The following is a 17,741-nucleotide window of genomic DNA, read 5'->3' as shown; positions in this document are numbered from 1 at the left end:
CTACGTGGTTCCAAGAGTCCAGGCTGAGTGTGGTGGCACCTGCCTTTAATCCTAGCATTCAGGAGACAGAGGCAGACAGTGTCTGTGACTCTGAGGCTAGCCAGATCTATATAGTGAGTTTGAGGCCATCTGTGGCTAGGCCATCTGTGTAAGGTCCTGTCTCAAAAAACAACAACAAAAAGTCCCCAGGGATTCATTTGCCATTTCCCTTCTCGTTCCATATCTATAACCCATGGGCTCCTGCCTGTGGTGAAGGAAGAACTTGGGGAAGGTGGTGTGGGTCTGTGTTAGAAACAGCATGGTGGAGAATACCTGCTTTCCTGCTTGCCCCTGTCATCTGAGCAGCCCAGTCCAGCACAGAGACCACATAAGGGAACAACTATGCTTAGATTGTAGCTACTACCAATAGGTGGGTAACTTCAGAACCTTTCATTTCTCTGGGCCTTACCTATTCCTTCTGTAACAGGAGGATAACCTCATGGCTGCTTGGAAGTAGAGACCAGAACAAACAGTCCCCTGAGCCCTACCTTGTGTCTGAACTGCTGGGGGACTTAGCAGAGCCCTCGGTGTCAGATGAAGAGAGCCTCACTATCTTTAGCTCTTCTACTGCTCTGGTGGTTTGTGGAGATAGCTATGTGTGTTTGAACAAGGATCTGGAATACTGTGGCCATCTGTCCATCATCTGTCTATCGAAACCAGGATGGCTTGGATGTACATCCAGGTTAACAAGAGAGACAGGATAGAGGAGAGAAAGTTAGATGACCAGGCTTCAGACCCTGGGAATTGACTCTCTGGCAGGGAAGCTAGAGGCTGGATTGTTGGGGGTTGTAGGTGAGGCGTATACATCCTGTGAGCTGGTTTTGGAAGGAGTGGTGGGTGAGGTTTCTGAGCTCTGGAACAAAGACCCAGTTGTGATGTCTTTGACCCGGGACATGGTGAGCATGTTACAACATTTCCACTGGCATTGTCAGGCAGCAGCTCTGGTGACTACCATCCCCCAGTCCTCCCATTGGGTGCAGGCCTCTGCCTGTGCGCTCTTTCACTTAGCTGGGAGTTGCTCAAATGGAGTGTCCATGGAGATACACAGCAACCTCTGGCTCTGCTTGTTTGTCAGAGGTCCCCTGTGACCTGAACTACAGCCACAAGGTAAATAATGTGGGATGTGGACATGCCAGCACCAAGTGTGGCTGTCATCCATCTAAAGCCGTCTGCATGGAAGGTGATTCCAAGTTCATAAACAGTCAGGGCCAGGCCCCAGGCTCCAGATTGAATCGGACAGTTCTCCTAGTATCATGGAATATTCCCCTGTGGGAGGAGGCACTTTCTGTAGCTAAAGTTATAGGCAAAGAGTTTAGGTGACTCTTAGAATCCAAACGCTGAGCTCTCTCCCTCCAAAAAGGCCCTGGGGAAGGCCAAGAATTTGCTAATCTTCAGCACTGAGTGGGTATCCCATGTTGACGATATGTGGATCGGTGACATGGACTGGTCAAGATGGTCCTAGATCTCCCTGAACATTCTTGGCAAAAGATGTTGCTCGGATCCTGCTGGCATGATGTTCACAGGTAGTGGGGCAGTAGTGATTAAATTGATCCTTTGAACTTGGAGGCAGGCATCAGTTGAGAAGATCTCAAGGAGGTTATGTGGGGCTGAAGAGATGGCTCAGCAGTTAAGAGCACTGACTGCTCTGTCAGAGGTCCTGAGTTCAATTTCCAGCAACCACATGGTGTCTCACAGCCATCTCTAATGGAATCTAATGCCCTCTTCTGGTGTGTCTGAAGATAGCTACAGTATACTCATATAAATAGAATAAGTAAGTCTTTTTAAAAAAGGAGGAGGAGGAGGAGGAGGAGGAGGAGGAGGAGGAGGAGAAAAAGAAGGAGAAGGAGAAGGAGGAGAAGAAGAAGAAGAAGAAGAAGAAGAAGAAGAAGAAGAAGAAGAAGAAGAAGAAGAAGAAGAAGAAGAAGAAGAAAGAAGAAGAAAGGTGATATGTTTCCACACTAAAGATAACCCTCCCCGAGAATCATATATATATGGGCAGAAGTCCCAAGCACCTTTTTGATCAAATACAAAGAGCCCATGTAGGAAGAGTAGTCTCCTCCGGCCAATGGGATCACATAGTGGCCAATGGGATCACATAACAGCTTTGGTAGCTTTACCATTCAGCAGGCTATGCCAGGGCCTGCAACAGTCACTGTTCCTTTTTGGAAACCCCTTGACCCTTTCGCCTTTGGTACCTGATATGTCTCCTTGTAGGACATTCTTGTATCTCGGAGACCGTATCAGCTGCACGTTCTGGCAGGCGCATCTGGTCTTGATGTCTGCAGACTGGTGATGTCAGGGTCCCGGTTGCTAGTTTCCATGTTGAGCAAAGCTGCCTCCAGCTTTCCAGGATTGTTTCCTTCCAAGACTGCAGCCAGGGCAGGGAGTGTGGAGATGAGTCAATAGAATTTCTCCTGCTTCAGCTTTCATCCCGCGTCTTCGCTTCCTTCCCGGCATTGGCGTGGTACACGGAGGGTTCTCACCCTTGCTTGGAAGCAAGGGATTTTGAGTTCTTGTCAATCCACTCAGATTCTCAGTGAGCAAACTAAGCCTTAGGAATCTTTATCCTCCCAAGCAGTGCTTCAGTACATTTGATCTGTGACTAAAGGCTGGAAATTCCTCTGACTTGCTCAAGAGACTATTGAAAGGCTATGGGAGAATCTCGCAGAGCCAAGAGTGAGATGTGAGTCCCAGCCTGGGGAGGCTGAGGCTGGGACTGGGAGCAAAGGTCAGCACGGGCCTTGCTCTTGTCCTTGCTTGGCTCCATCTTTGCCTCCACCTTGTGCTCGAGTATGTGTGTGTTCATCCACTCTAGATGCATGTGCACGTGTGTGAGTGTATATGTGTGCATTTGCGTGTGTGTGTGTGTGTGTGTCTGTGTGTGCATGTACACATGTGAGTGTGTATGTGCATTTATGTGTGAATCCACCATATATGCATATGCACACATGTGTGTGTGTGAGTGTGCGCGTGTGTCCCTTGCCCTCCTCTTTGGTACCACACTTACTCCGAGCACAGCTGTGCACTTCTCTTTACTGCACACCAGTGAATCCTCCTCTTATCATCCAAGATGGCAGCTCGTTTACACCAGGTGATTTGTGCACCCCAGCCTCCTTGATTTTTCTGTTGAGATAGCTACCAACCATTCGCTATAGCCTCCGGTTCTGAGTTCATATTTTAAAGTTTGAGCTGGAAACTTGCACACTTGTGGCCCTGGTTCATGGTCAGGCTGAGGCAGGAGAATCATTTGAGTCTACAAGTTGGAGGCTCATCTGAGAAACAGGGAGATATCCTGTCTTTCTCACACACACACACACACACACACACACACACACACACACACACGAATCTGACTGACTTCTTGTCAGCCAGTGAGTTAACAGCCTTAGATGAGATTTATAGCCCTAAATCCAGAAGAGTTGCCACAAGGGTGTGCTTATGACTGCTTAGCTAACCTCTTCAGCATCAACTGTTGGAGGCATGTTTTATTGTTACTGTGTGTGTGTGTGTGTGTGTGAGAGAGAGAGAGAGAGAGAGAGAGAGAGAGAGAGAGAGAGAGAGAGAGAAGAGAGGGAGAGAGAGAGAACAGGCATTATTGTGGAGGTCAGAGGACCAGTTTCCAGAGTTGGTTTGCTCCTTCCTCCTGGAGATTCTGGTAATCAAGGTTCAAACTCAGGTCACCCAGCTTGTGGGACAAATGTTTACATTTATTCCTGTCAGCTAGAAGGCATGTGTAAGAGAGCCATTTGGGTAAGGGTACCCCAAAACATGGGTTCTGCAACCATTATTTGAGAGACTGTGTATGTAAGCAGAAAGTATGTATGCAAGAACCTGGAATTCACATACTGGGTTTCAGATCTAGTGCTGCGGGCTGAGGAGGCTGCTCTATGGTGGAGCGCTTGCTTAACACACTCAAAGCCTGGATTTCACCCCAATACTGTAAGGAAGGAAAAAAGGAGAAAGAAAGAGAGAGAGAGAGAGAGAGAGAGAGAGAGAGAGAGAGAGAGAGAGAGAAAGAAAGAAAGAAAGAAAGAAAGAAAGAAAGAAAGAAAGAAAGAAAGAAAGAAAGAGCCGGGCGTGGTGGCACATGCCTTTAATCCCAGCACTCGGGAGGCAGAGGCAGGTGGATTTCTGAGTTTGAGGCCAGGCTGGTGTACAAAGTGAGTTCTAGGACAGCCAGGGCTACACAGAGAAACCCTGTCTCAAAAACCAAAAGAGAGAGAGAGAGAGAGAGAGAGAGAGAGAGAGAGAGAGAGAGAGAGAGAGAGAGAGAAAGGAAGGACGAGAAAGAAAGAGAGAGAGAGAGAGAGAGAGAGAGAGAGAAAGAAGGGAGGGAGGGAGGGAAAGGAAGAGAGAGAGAGAAACATGCTCAAAGCCTGGATTTTACCCCCAGCACTATAAGAAAGGAAGGAAGGAGGGAGGGAGAGAGAGAAAGAAAGAATATCCAGTTACCCTGGCATTAGGAACAAGAATCAATTTGCTTCTTAAAAATGTTTTTATAGATTTTTAAAATTTAATTTTATGTATATCAGTATTTGCCTTCATTTATGTATGTCTACCACATACATACCTGGTGCGTGCAGAGGCCAGAAGAGGGCATCCAGTTCTCTAGCACTGGAGTTATTGATGGACCTATGGGTGCTGCAAACTGAACGCAGGTCCTCTCTAAGAGCAGCAAGTGCTATTAACTGCTGGGCCATCTTTCCAGCCCTTCAATTTTCTTTTTCCAAAGAAAAGGAGGGCAGCGATCTGTACAACAGGGACTGTTCATTAAGGCGAGGGCTACTGTGCTCATTAATACACCCATTCGTTTATTTCATGTTATTTTAATATTTCCTTTGTCTCAGGCACTGTGATAATTGCTTATACACCCAGAGGGTTCGTATCTAATTGGTATGAGAATTCAAGCTTTTAAGATGTGGGCTGTATTGTGAGGGTAGGGTAGCTTTAATTTTGTTTGTTTGTTTGTTTGTTTTTAACTTACATTTATTTCTTAGGGGTAGGGGGCTACCAGGGGGCACTCATGGCATTGCGTGCATGTGATGTTTGGAGGATCACACATAGGAGGTGGGTCTCTCCTACTGGGTCAGTCCTGGAGATGAAACCCATGTAGTTCGACTTGGTGGCCAGCAGCTCCACCCACCGATCCATCTCACCCACTTGGCAAAGCTTTATACGCTTTCTGCTGTCTCCAGTTGACTCTGTTGAGCTTCTAAGTCTTGTGCTTAAACTTTGCTCGACTGAGGAGCAACCTAAATGCTGACCCAGACCTCCAGGCAGTGTTGCCTAAGAAGCCGACACTGCCGTAAAGACATGCTAGGCTGTTTCTAGAAAGGGCAGTTTATTGCCAGATGCCTTGCGGATTCATGAACTAGCATCCCTGTCTCCCACACAGCCTGGTAAGAGTGAGGCTCCCTGGGTCAGTGTGTATTTGGTGCATTTGGAGGTAGTGTCTGGCCCTCACAAGGCCCTGTTGGAGCATCAGAAAGCCTTGCTCTCCGATAGTTCGTCTCTTCCTAAATGCATGTGTGTCCCTCCTGTATTTGCCTAGGCAGCAATTCCTGAGTCCATTCTGGTCCAAGGCCATCTCTGGTATGCAGTGTGTGCACTTCATGACGCCGGCTGGAGGAGAAAGGGCCAGAGAGCATAAATCTCTGAGCAAGTGAGCCCTAGGCCCGTCAGTCCAGCTTTAACCATGGTGGGACAGGGATCATCTTAGAACTGAGATTGCAAAATCTCTCTAATGAAAATCTCAGGCTTCAAGACAGATAGGCCTGGTTGTGACTTGGATTTCTTTGTGTCCCTTGGAAAGTTTCTTGGATCCTCTAGGCATCAGTTCTCTTACCTATGTAACAGGGGACAACCGTACAGTCCCTGCTATGAAGTTGGAATCCTCTAATTCAAAAGGGCTCCGCGTTCAGGGACAGAGACACGGCGAGTGCCAGTGCATAATAGTGCAGCTAGGTCCCTGGACTGGGAGCTTGCAATGATGCAAGATGGCAGTGCTGGCCCAACATGCACAAAGCCCTGGTTTGACCCCTGGTACCACATAAACCACGCGTGATGGCACACATCTGTAACCCCAGCACTTGGGAGGTAGAGACAGGAGGATCCAAAGATCGAGGTCAGCCTTGGCTACTTGAGGCCACTCTGGGCTATACGAGATTCTGTCTCAAGACAAAACCATACCAGACTGGTACAGTGATGCACACTTTACCGTCCTGGGCCAGTTTCCCCACCTGGCCAGAGAGTAAACGATACTCGGTGGTTCTAACAGCTCTGCAGGTCTGTGAAACAGAGATAGCAGCAGAGGGCTTACTGCCAGTGATGTTAGGACTGCACCTGCCAGAGCCACCTCCTTTGGAGCTCTTAATTGCACAGTTGTCCTTATCCCACCCAGGACACCACCATGCCGACCATCAAAGTTCTGTCATCTGGTGCAGAGCTGAGGCACTGCCGGTCAAGACTGGGTCTAGGGGGCGGGGAGGGCACGCTTCTGGAAGATCCTTAGAAAATGAACACATTCCAGTGGGCAGAGGGCAGTGTGGGGTGGTGGGCAGGGACGAGGCACTCAAGGCAGAAGCTGTGTGGAAAGTTGGGCAGCCCTATGTCAATTAGCCACAGGCTTCCCTAAGCAGGAGGGCTGCCTGCTGCGGAGAGCTTGGCGCCCACCTTGCAGAGCAGCAGGAGCAGGTGTGGGGGACAAGGAGACTCTAGAAATAGTGCTTCCTTCAAGCTACACGAGCCATGGCTGTGTTAGGAAGGCATCCAAGAGTTTGTCAGTACCCAGCCAGGAACCAGCTGCCAGGTGACAGGGCAGGGCCACAGCGCCGAGCTTTCCCTCGGTCGCACTTCCTACCTGCTCAGGTTGGACAGGAAGAGCAGCCAGTCACCTTCACCTGACGCTGTCTCTGTAGACAGAGGTGACTCTTCGGATTCAGCCCACTCTGGCTTATGAGTGGGCAATCCTGGAGAGCCTGCCCACGTCCCAAAACACGCACGCACGTAAGTACGCACGTACGTAAGTACGCACGTACGTCCGGATCCTTTGTCCCCGGTAGAAGTGGCAGCCCCCACTCCCCAGCAGAAGTATAGGGACAAACTCTTCCCAGTGTCCTCCCTCGGCTCTTACGTAATGGGCTTTAGCTAAGTGCAGGGTACTTTGTGGGGAGTGTAATTTGTCAGAACCTCAGGGAATTTGGGTTGAAAACTTGCCCCTTCCCTGTTCTCTCCCCAGCTTACCCCCGTGGCTACTGATATCACACACTTCAGCACTTAGGTTTTCAGTAACCATTGTGGTAGCTGAGGGTAGACCACGGCAACCACCCTCATTCCTATCAGCATCTTTTCAGATTCCATAACCTCATCCTCTAGGTGTCCAGCGCTGACCGAGACTCCTAGCCTTAAGGTGGGGATCGACTCGGGTGACCCAGTTAGCTCACATGACCTGAAAAGCCTTGTGGGAGTCGGTGTTCCATGGGGTTCCCCAGCTGGGAGCCCGTTGAATCCCCCAAAGCGGAGGGAACCTTCTGGTTCCTATAGCTCAAGTTTATCTCTTTCTGATTGAAATGTGTGATATGAAACTGTCGTTTGAGTCTCACTAGCTCAGCCTGTGATATCTTCTTCCCTTCCTAGCCGGTCATCTCTCAGGCTCCTGCTAAAATTCATTTGTTTCTCTCAAGCTTCTATTGGACTGGACTGTGGGAGAATGGCCCAGGAGAGCCACAGGGGGTGACAGAAAGCCAAACTCAGAGTCAGTCTGCCAAGGATTAATGGTCAAGTGAGCGAACTGTGCCTAGATCCAAAACTGACGCATGGTACCTGCGTCTCCCTCTCCTGTGGTCTGGTCTGTTGGGACGGTCACAGCCACCTTTGGCTGGACATGTCTTGGAATCTAAGTGGCCAGAAGTCTGACTGTCTGTTGTTCTCTCCAGTGCCTGCTGGGAATCATCATGGGAGAGGTTAAGGCCACCTGGGGAAATATGCCTGCCCCTGCCAGCTAGCTGGGGATTTTGAGCATTTTCCAAGGTCATCTCTTTCTGAATCATAATATTTTAAGTTTCACAGGATAGAAAAGCATGCAGTTTTTAAAACCTCTTGGTAAGAGACAAGGTGGAGTTTGGTGTTCTTTCTCTCCAAGGAGGAAACTGAAACCCAGGACAGTGAGGTAACTTGCCCCAGGGTTGCACGGCCAGGAAGGCAGACGTGAGCTTTGTGTAGCATCGTCTCCTAGGTTAGGAGCCTGAGTGCTGGCAGCCTGGAGTTTGCTTCTTTGGAAGGGCAAACCCCAGAAAGCTTTGCTGTGTGACTTCCCCATACCCTAAATGCTAGGAAGCAGGGGTCAGTTCCTCTGGAGCAGGAAAAGGCCAAGGGCTGCAGATCAGAGAGACTTTGAAGGAGGGTGGAGAAGGTGCCTTGCGTTTTCCATCTTGGCTCCCAAGGTCCTTCAGGAGGGGCTGGCCCATGTGAGTGGTAGGGCTGGAGGGCCTTGGGAATAGCCTGAGCTGTGCCTTTCCGGCACTCGTCCAGGTACCTCCAGTCCATGTTGCCTTTCTCTGCTTGTAACCAAACAGAACCATCCAGCCCCTCTCCTCCAGCGCCATACCATTTGGTATAGATCCTCCAACCTTGTCTGCCCTCTTCCCTCCACGCCAGCCTTCAGTACTCAGGGAAATCCTGCCTCCGTAGCTGGCAGGCATTGAGAACCTACTATGTGAGCCATGCACATGCATAGAACTGGGCAGAGCAATGGACAGGAATCCACCATTGTCTTGCCCTTGCCGACAACGACATCCCTGAGACTCAACGTGTAATACAGATACCGTGAGCTGAGGACATTCACCACGTAAAGCCGAAAGCAAGGTGAGGTTGACCACAGGAGGCTAGGGTTCAAAATGGCACATGGACCGGGCGCTATGGGTTTTGTGGAGGCTCAGTGCTGGGCTGGGTGGAGAGAAGGTTCCTGAAGAAGGCGAATCTTAAACAAAGGAGTGGCGGGCAACTTGCCAGGGTGGAGAAGTCAGGCGTTGCCCACAGGGTGAATAGGTGGAAGGGACTGATGAGATCTGGCTAAAGGGAGGAGGTTACCCTTGAGTGGCTGAGTTCAGCTGCAGTAAGTAGACTGAAAGGACCTACTGTGTGGTATCAAAAGCAGTTATTCCCTGCCGTGCAGAGGGAAGGCGGTGGGCTGGGGAGTCAGCTTCTAAGGTCGTAGAAATAATGTAACAGGTATCAGTGAATGGGAGCAGGACTCTCCAGCCACTCTACCTACAAAACCACTGCTCCCAACCGGGCCCTTTAGGCTGTGGCTGAGGCTAGATTTTAGACTCACTTCCCCAGCCCTGTATTTAGAGACTCATTCTCCTAACATGTCTGGCAAACACAGCCAGAGAATGCAGGCTTGCTTGTCTTCCTAGGCTCTAGAGTAAAGCTGGGGACAAGCTGGTGTCCTCCAGAGGATGCAGTACTGCCCATGGCTGGCTGAGTCCCCGTCAGACCCCAGGCTCGGCCCCTGCAGCCTCATCTCAAGAAGGGCTCTGTTGCGGTTGGCTAGGCACCCAGGCCTGGCGCTCCCAGGTCACTCTGTCTTTCTCATTTGTTTCCTGTTCTCCCAGGGCCCCAGCCTGCCCGTGGCTTGAAGTCTTCTTCGTGCTCACGTATTTGAGTTGTCGGCTGGTTTGAGCCGGTTTGTTGGGAGGAGACAGATAGCAGCCAAGTGTGGCAAGATGGCAGGGCCTTAGGTCCCTGTACCAGCCGGCACCTACAGCATAAGCACGGGCTCCTACCATGGCCGGCTTGACCCACTGACCTCTCTCTAGCCCAGTGGTGCTCGCTGCCAGCTCCAGACTCCCACTTGTTGCCCGAGGCACTGGGTCAAGGGATTGCCACTTGGCACACCACTCGGGGTGTCATATTAATGGGCAGAGTGGCAGAGTGGTAGAGCCGTTCTGGAAGGAAGCCAGGCTTTGCATAAGGTGTTCTTGGTCAATCTGCGCTCTAAGCTCAGCTACCAGTTAATGGGTTACCTCAAGCTACTTTGTCCCTTCGCACGCCAGCTGCCCTTGTCTGCCCTTGGCAGAGGGGTGACAGCCGTGCCCACAGTTGCTTCTTGGATCTGACGCTCTCCTATTCCCTAACCACTGCACTTTTATCAACCGAGCCAGAAGTAGCCTCTCTGTCCCACGGTGTGGAGATCTTAGAGAGTTATGCTACCTCCCCACCGCCGCTGGGCCTGTATAAACATACAGTCTCTCTCCACACAGGAGGCACAGGGGAGGGGACAGTGGCCATGTTGCCCATCCCCCAGCCAGCTCTCCCCAGCTGCCAAACGGGTCGGACTCTTGCAGCCCTGGATTTGTAACAATGATCACAGGGTTGGTGGGCTCCCGGACACCTTTGGAATTGAGTTTTCGAGGCCAAATGCTTCGCAGATTAAATTTCCGGGAGAGAGCACAGCTGAGCTTCCCCGAGCCGCCTCAGACTGTGGCAGCAAAGGGGCATCCATGTGTGCATGCATTGTTCTCCCTGATGAAAGGAAGAGGGAGAGGATGGTCCGGCGTCCCCTCCCTCCTGCAGATGACATCAGCCCATGCTGATGCTTCTTGGGTTCTTTAGGACGTGCCTGGAACAGAAAGAATTTCACGATAGGGTTTTGGGGTGGCTTTCCCCCCCTCTTTAAATAGTGTTTTTGAGGAGTTGCCATGGAGACCTGTTGGAAGCAGAGGGGCTGATGAATGTCTTTGGTCATGTCAGATGAGGACAAGATTACCCAAGTGAGGGAGAGTGTCCCTCCCGTCAGCAAGACTGTGGGGTTCCAGGGCTGCCCTGCCAGAAAGCCAGGGCCATAATCACAAACAGACTGCCATCACTCACAACCAGAAGTGTTACTTTAGACTCTTGGCTTCGGTGGGGAAGAATGTAGTTTCCCTTGGCCCCTCCCCCACCCTCTCAAGTTTAAACAAGATCTGTGGAAGCCATAGCGCTGGGCCTTAAAGAGGCCAGAATCCAAGCCAGGGAGTCTTCTCACAGGCCCAGCTTTGGAGAGCTCCACCGAGCTCCATTGGTGCTGCGCTTGGGAACTGCCCCGAGCAATTTGCCTTCCCCATTCCTCTTTGAGGTGAACTGGGGAATCCCACTTTCCCAGAGTCTTCCTATCTTCCTGGGATGTCCTCTCCACCGACACACTCACCATCCAAGTATCCAGGCATTTTCTGCACACGTGCCTTATACTTTCACAGTATGTGATGAGGGAGGTCAGATGGCTGTCTCAAAGAAGAATACAACACTGGGATGTTGGGGTCTAGCCTAGACCCAGGGGTGGGAGCGACTTCTCATCCTTTCCCCTCACCTCAACTGGTGCTTCACAGGCACGCCTCAGATAGACTGACCCACTCCTAGGCATTAGAATGGCAGCCATGGTACCCAGGCTGTGTGGACCTTGTTGCCAAAGTGGGATTGTAACTAGCCGTCTTTGAAAAGAGCAAGGGAGTTTAGCTCATCATCTGGGCTTTGCATAAGGAAACTTAGCATCCAGGGGTCGTCCTGCCTCGCTGGCTCCCTTATAAATATTTACTCTCTCCTGCTTCCAGGGCCCAGCACTGTCCTAGGCCTCAATGAATAGGCAAATACAAACTTAACTCCTTAAATCCAGAGGGCCTCTGCTTACTGTGGGTCAAAACTCTTGACATTGACACAACCAAGGGAAACACTTCAGACCTCTGTCCAGACTGCCCTGAACAGCTCCATCTCTCAAACCTCATGAACACAACCCATCACCTTACCTTGTAGATGTGGTTCCCGGGTGGAAAACTGGGTGAGATCTAAGCCAACAGGGGCAGGTTCTGATCTAGAGGCCAAGGCAGGAGGAAGGGGATAAAGACGTTGCGTTCCCATTTAAGGGTCAGGCTAGGCTGACAACATGTTATTACCAATACTGCTTTTTCTCTGTGACATGACATCATAGCATGCTGTGGCTAAGGGCTAGGCACTTAGATGGGAAGGTCTTGGGCCTGTCATTGCCAAAGTGTATTTAGAACAAGAAGATGCTCATAGCCTGTCTCTGCCCCCACGTTCTGCCATTAGACTCTAGCTAGGTCTTCTCACCAAAGAGTATTTCTAGAATGGAGTTCCCCCTCCAAGAGTTCAGAGTTGGTTGGACAACTTGACAGCTGAGAGATAAGAATGTGGCAAGCGATCTAAGTCAGTTACCTCCCTTGGGTCTCTCATCTCTGCTGGAAGATCAGCCTTATTCAGAATGGAGAAACCGAGAGCCAGGCAAACAAGCAGGCGTGACATTAGATGCTTTTTGTTCATTTCTTCGCACCACAGACCTTTATCTCCTGCTGTGTGTGCCAGGCACAGAGATGTGTTACAAAGACCTTCGTGAAGAATGAAAGAGGCGACAGAGTTACACATCATTGCTTGGCTAAGAGGGCCTTCCTCATGTCCCTCCCTTCTAGTGTTGGTAGTTTTGGGAGAGCTGCCTCTCTCATTGGTAATCCTTATGTGTCTATCACCACTGTGTGGCCAATCACTGTGGAGAGTATGTAGCAAGCTGGGCATGGATTAGGGGGATATCTGGTTTGGGGTGACCTTTCTCTAACACTGGGGTAGCATCTACATTAGACACATTCTCAGGAACCATGGAAATAAGTTGGTGCTCGGAGACAGTCAAGTGAGGTGGAGCAGGAAGTGCAGAGAGCCTCTTACTTACTGCAAACCCCTCCAAGGCTCCCAGATAGTCATCCCAGGACAGGGTGGTTTAGAGATGTGCTGCTTTCTGGAGATGGAGTATGAGAAGCCTTTGCATGTGGCAGATTACATATGCCAGGCACAGAGCAGAATGCCCTTTCCTGTGCTTATCACCCCTACAGTCCTGTACCGTGTAGCAGTGCGACCTCAGTTGTACAGATCAATCAGCCATGGCCACGAAGCTCCATAGCCCAGGTCATCACATATGCTGGGCAGCACCCAGGTAACCAACCCTGTGGCTTTGTAGGCACTGGGTAAGACACTGTGGCAAGGAGCTGTTTTGGATGCAGCTGTCTCTCCTGTGTTCTCAGGGGTAAGGGGAGCAGGTCTCTGGGGCAGCCCCCTTGAGAGCTCCAAGTTGTACCCAGGGCTTCTTTATGGGCCCTGGTATGTGAACCTGTGCATATGATCCCAATGGAGCCTGTGGCCAGACTGCATGGCTTCCTCAGATGGGCACTTCCTCCCTACCCCATTCCTCTAGGAGCCTAAACCTGGGAGTAGGCCTGTCCCTGGCGAGTGGCCTTCTGTCCTCCCTGAAGTTCAATTTCCCACTCCTATGAGGGAGAGGCCTGAGCAGAAGTGCTCCAACTGGGTTCACCATCAGGTTGCAGGGCTCTCGTGGATGGGAGTGTCTGCCTCCTGCATGGCCAGGGCCATTTACACAGCCAACAACAATAGTCTGTTCCCTAGATCAGATCTCCCCGAGTAAGAGGAGGTGCTGTCCGTGACTTCCCAGCACTGGGGAGCTGGAGGAGAAGGATCGCCCAAGGAATAGCCGCACCTCATTCTAGCAGGACAGAAGGCTCTGGGCTAGAGAGATGGGGGCTAAGGAGAACCAGCCTAGCACCAGCTCGCATGGACTCCAGGAGCAGAGTGTGGGATATCGTGAGCCTGTGCAGAGACAACTGAGGTTAACTACATAGATCAGAGAAGGGAGAGGCATGTGTTCTGAACGACCACTGACTAGGTCCCCTCTCTATCCAAAACACCCAAGCCAGGCTGGGGGCTCCACAAGATGCTGTCCCCAGGGATCTCTTACTCTATCTGGGGCCACGGTCAACTCAAACCTCAGGTCAGGGTCCTGCAGATGATGGGAGGAAACCGTAGTGGCAGCAGAGAGTGGGCAGCATGAAGGACAGGGCCTGAACACAGTGACGAAACAGAGAAACCAACACAGGAGGGAACTCAGAGTCCCACGGGGCCAAAAAAAGAACAAGACAGAAATCCTTTCCCCCAAGGGACCATGAACTACTAGCGCTCAGCTCCCACGCTACTAAGTAGCCAGCCTGTGACCATCATGCAGCTAACTGTGCGCTCCAGGCTTTCTGACTATAAAAATCGGGATAATACTCGAATCCCATGTGGCTATAGAGAAAGAAAATAGCCAAGCGGTAGTGACATTCCAGACTAGGCCAGTGTTTCCCAGAGAACGGTGTGTACCCATGTGATGCTGGACACCTACCGAGTAGCTCTTCATCTCCTTGCTTTTCTCTCCCTCCACACCGGGTCCAGGAGAAGGTGTTCAATGGGGCTCCTAGAGTGTCAGTTGGCTGGCAGCCTTTGTTTAAGAGGAAAAGCTGACCTAATCGAGGCTCTCACTGAACTCGCCTCAGTGTCTTGCTGAACCTCGAGGCATTGCTGTCTGACTTTTTCCAAGTTATCTTTTATCTGGAATCGTGGTTTTCCATTCGGTGTATGGCACAGGGAAACATCTTTCTGAAAAGCATATTTATATCTGTTTTTAAGTTATTGGCTGAAGCAAACACTAGGATAGGTGTTGCTCCAATGGCTTGATGCGTTTGTTTGAGGGTTTGGGAGACCCCAAGTGGGATACCTTCTGCTGTCCCACAGTGTACTAGGGTGACACCAGCGGCTCCCAGTTTCCAACTGGGAGAGGAGCCTGGAAAAACCTGGGCACCGGTGGCGGCTGCTCCCCATACCACACAGAGGAATCCACGTTGTCAGAAAGCTGCTGACGTCAGGCGGTGCAGAGTTCTTGCAAGCCCTCTATTTAAAATTCCCCAGAAATGAAATAAGGAGGGTTTGGAGGGAGGAATGCCCTCGGCAAATTGTAGAGTGGGTTTGCACTGTTTATGGAGATGGTCTTTAAAGTTGCAGTTGCCCCTGTTTTATTTTTGCCCAGTTGGAGCGAGGCCGGGCTCAGCTGGGAGGTAGGCGACAGCGCTTAGTAGAAGCCTACGCAGTCCTAAGGCCAGGGAACTCCTGGTTTTAGCAGAAAGAGAAAAGGGAAGTCCTGCATAAACGCATCCGCATCCGTGTGCCCTTCTTAGGCACTGGAAGGAACACACGCTGCCCTCCAGGGGCCTCAGGTTCCATTCCCAGCACGTGTACCTATCAGGTGGCTTATACCACTTGTTGTCACCCCAGTATCAGGGCATGCGACACCTTCTTCTGGCCCCCAAAGGCATCTGTATGCACAAGACACACACTCACAAAATCTCACACACACACACACACACACACACACACAAACAGACAAAAATAAAACAAGTGAAATCACCAGACAATCTGGGAACTCCATCAGCGATGGGAGCCCTCATGCGATCCTGGGTCCCCCCGCCCCAGCGTTGTCACCTACCCCCAAATTGGCAACCACAGGGGCATCTACAGCCTTAACTCCACATTGCCAAATCAAAGCCAGTCCTGCTGCTAGGCACTTTGCTCTTTTGCGGTGTCTGCTTGTTTGTTTCTCCCTCTCCCCACAACCTTGGCAAGCCACGAGATTTCAGACTCCTTTTCCTATGCACAACACCTACTCCTTCAGCCTCTTCCTCCAGCCACGCTGACAAACAGGTATCAATTCTGATAGGAGGTGTGTCCCCTGAAACCTTCATCCACCCTACCTCCCATCCACCCAAGCATGGTCTTGGCAGCATGGTCTTGGCAGTACAGGGAAGCTCTATGCAGCCTGTGTATTTCACACTGTGGGCATAGTTGGCCCCTTAATGTTGAGTCTTGGCTTGATATTCCACAATGACTGGCTTTCTCTTCAGATCTCCTCAGTTACAGAGGGAACAGGATGCAGCTAGCCTCCTCGGTTGTAGTAAAGCTCAAACTCTTCCAGCCTCCATTCTCCCTGGTTGGGGCTGGCTGCCTTAGTTGTTTATTCATTGGAAATAAAAAGTTGAATGGGTCACTTTAAATACAGCCACAGAGCTAGCTCCTACTGCTCAGTTGGTGATGAATTGTGCACTATGGTGACAAGTGATAAGTGATAAGGTTAAAATGGAATTGAAGAATTCCTATCTCCTGGTTGTGCTGGAGATGTCGTGATGTCATAGTGGAAAACGCAACTCACGGTGGTGATTCTGGTGTAAATCTGTCTGCTATATCTATACATTCAGTAGGCAGAGGCAGGGGGTCCCAGATTCAAGGACAGCCTGGGCCATCTAGTGAGACTCTGTCTTAAAGGAACAAACAAACAAAAAAACTAACAATGTTTGCTTGCTTGTTTATTTGTTTTGTTTGTTTAGAACAGGGTCTCACTATGTAGCCTCAACAGGCCTTGATCTCACAGAGACCTGCCTGCCTCTGCCCTCCCAACACAGGGATTAAAGGTGTGTGCCACCATGCCTGGCTCAACCATTTAAGTTGCAGTATCAATCATATGAAAAGACAACACATATAATTATGCCCAGTATATAATGTGTAACTGATGAGTAACTATGTTACTAACATGTGTTTACTATACTGCAGCTTTTAACATGTTTTAGTATATACTCCCATTTATATTGTTACAAAATTACTCTAACACAGTCTGCTATGTTGTATTGTCTGGTCTCATACACTTCACATTTGTGGCATCTCCTGATTATATCACAAGACCCCTTCAGGTAACTGAGCGAGGCCACTTTAGGTGTATGGTTTTAGTACATTCTGAGCCATTCATACAGCCGTGACATCTTAAAATACTTTTCAGAAATTGTCCCCATCATTAGGTGGTACATATTTTTGCATATGCAAGCTATAGAATACCTAGTTGTGGAATATGGTAAATAAAGATGTGGTGTTGTGTTGGGCATATCTGAGGTTTGAGAAAACGCTGATCCTAAGTCACCGTTACTTGGCAGAACTCTCGGGTACAGAGCTTGTACTGGAAAGCCTCTTTGGTCTGGGTGTCCCTTCCTTGCTCTGTTACACAGCCCAGAGGAGATGTAACTGGGAGGTGGGGCCGATGGGATAGAAGCCACACCTTTGACTATTTTGAGACTGGCTTGCTTGAAGGCAGCAGTGGCGTGGAGAGGAAGCAGTAAATGGGCAGCTTGCATCTGTGAGATAGAGTTTGCAGGGTGAGGTATAGAAACGTCAGGGCTGGTGAAGTGCACCGACTCACCAGGTAAATGTGTGTATCTCATAAGCCTGGAAACCAGAGTTGGTCCCCGGGACCCACCTCAGGATGGACGAGCAGTTCGTGTTGGCCGTCTGTGGAGGGGCTGGCTGACAGGAGGGCTTTGAAGGAGAGCTGCAGGGAAGTTGCCTGTCACCACCCAGACCTGGAACTTGTTCCACTACAGCCACTTAGCTGTGCAGCGTGCAGGTCATGTTCCTAGGGTAGCCTGGGATTTCAGGTTGGGAGACACCCCTCTCTTTCCCTCCTTGTTCCAATCCAATGCCCTCCTCTGCCCAGGGTATTTGTTCCCAGTGTCCACCTAAGTTATATAGCTGCTTTGGTTTTGTTTGATTATTTTTGAGATGGAGTCTCATAGATGGTAGGTCCACCTAAGTTATATAGTTGCTTTGGTTTGGTTTGATTATTTTTGAGATGGAGTCTCATAGATGGAGAGCCTGAAGCTCTCCTTGTGGCTGAGGATAAGCTGGCCTTCTGATCCTCTCCACTTCTAGGTGCTGGGGTCATAGGTGTGTTCCTCTAGACCTGCTTTATGCAGTGCTGGGGATTGAACCAAGAGCTTTATGAATGCTAGGCGAGCGCT

General features: G+C 50.3%; 1 protein-coding gene across 3 annotated transcripts in view, besides 1 other annotated feature; it reads left to right on the top strand.

Annotated features, from left to right (window-relative positions):
- The window catches only part of Sh3pxd2a (SH3 and PX domains 2A), a 204,439-nt gene that overhangs the window by 152,239 nt on the left and 34,459 nt on the right, over window positions 1-17,741 (top strand). The window lies entirely within an intron of this gene.
- Window positions 10,132-11,168: an enhancer, noted in NCBI's record as "VISTA enhancer mm1098". NCBI's record gives its function as "enhancer in: hindbrain (rhombencephalon)[12/16] | somite[8/16] | midbrain (mesencephalon)[12/16]" and the evidence as "EXISTENCE:transgenic organism evidence [ECO:0001131][PMID:17130149]".

Source organism: Mus musculus, chromosome 19 (assembly GCF_000001635.26).
Source record: "Mus musculus strain C57BL/6J chromosome 19, GRCm38.p6 C57BL/6J".
In the NCBI taxonomy this organism is placed as follows: domain Eukaryota; kingdom Metazoa; phylum Chordata; class Mammalia; order Rodentia; family Muridae; genus Mus; species Mus musculus.
The sequence above is the reverse complement of the archived record's forward strand: the minus strand, read 5'-3'. Positions and strand labels throughout refer to the sequence as shown.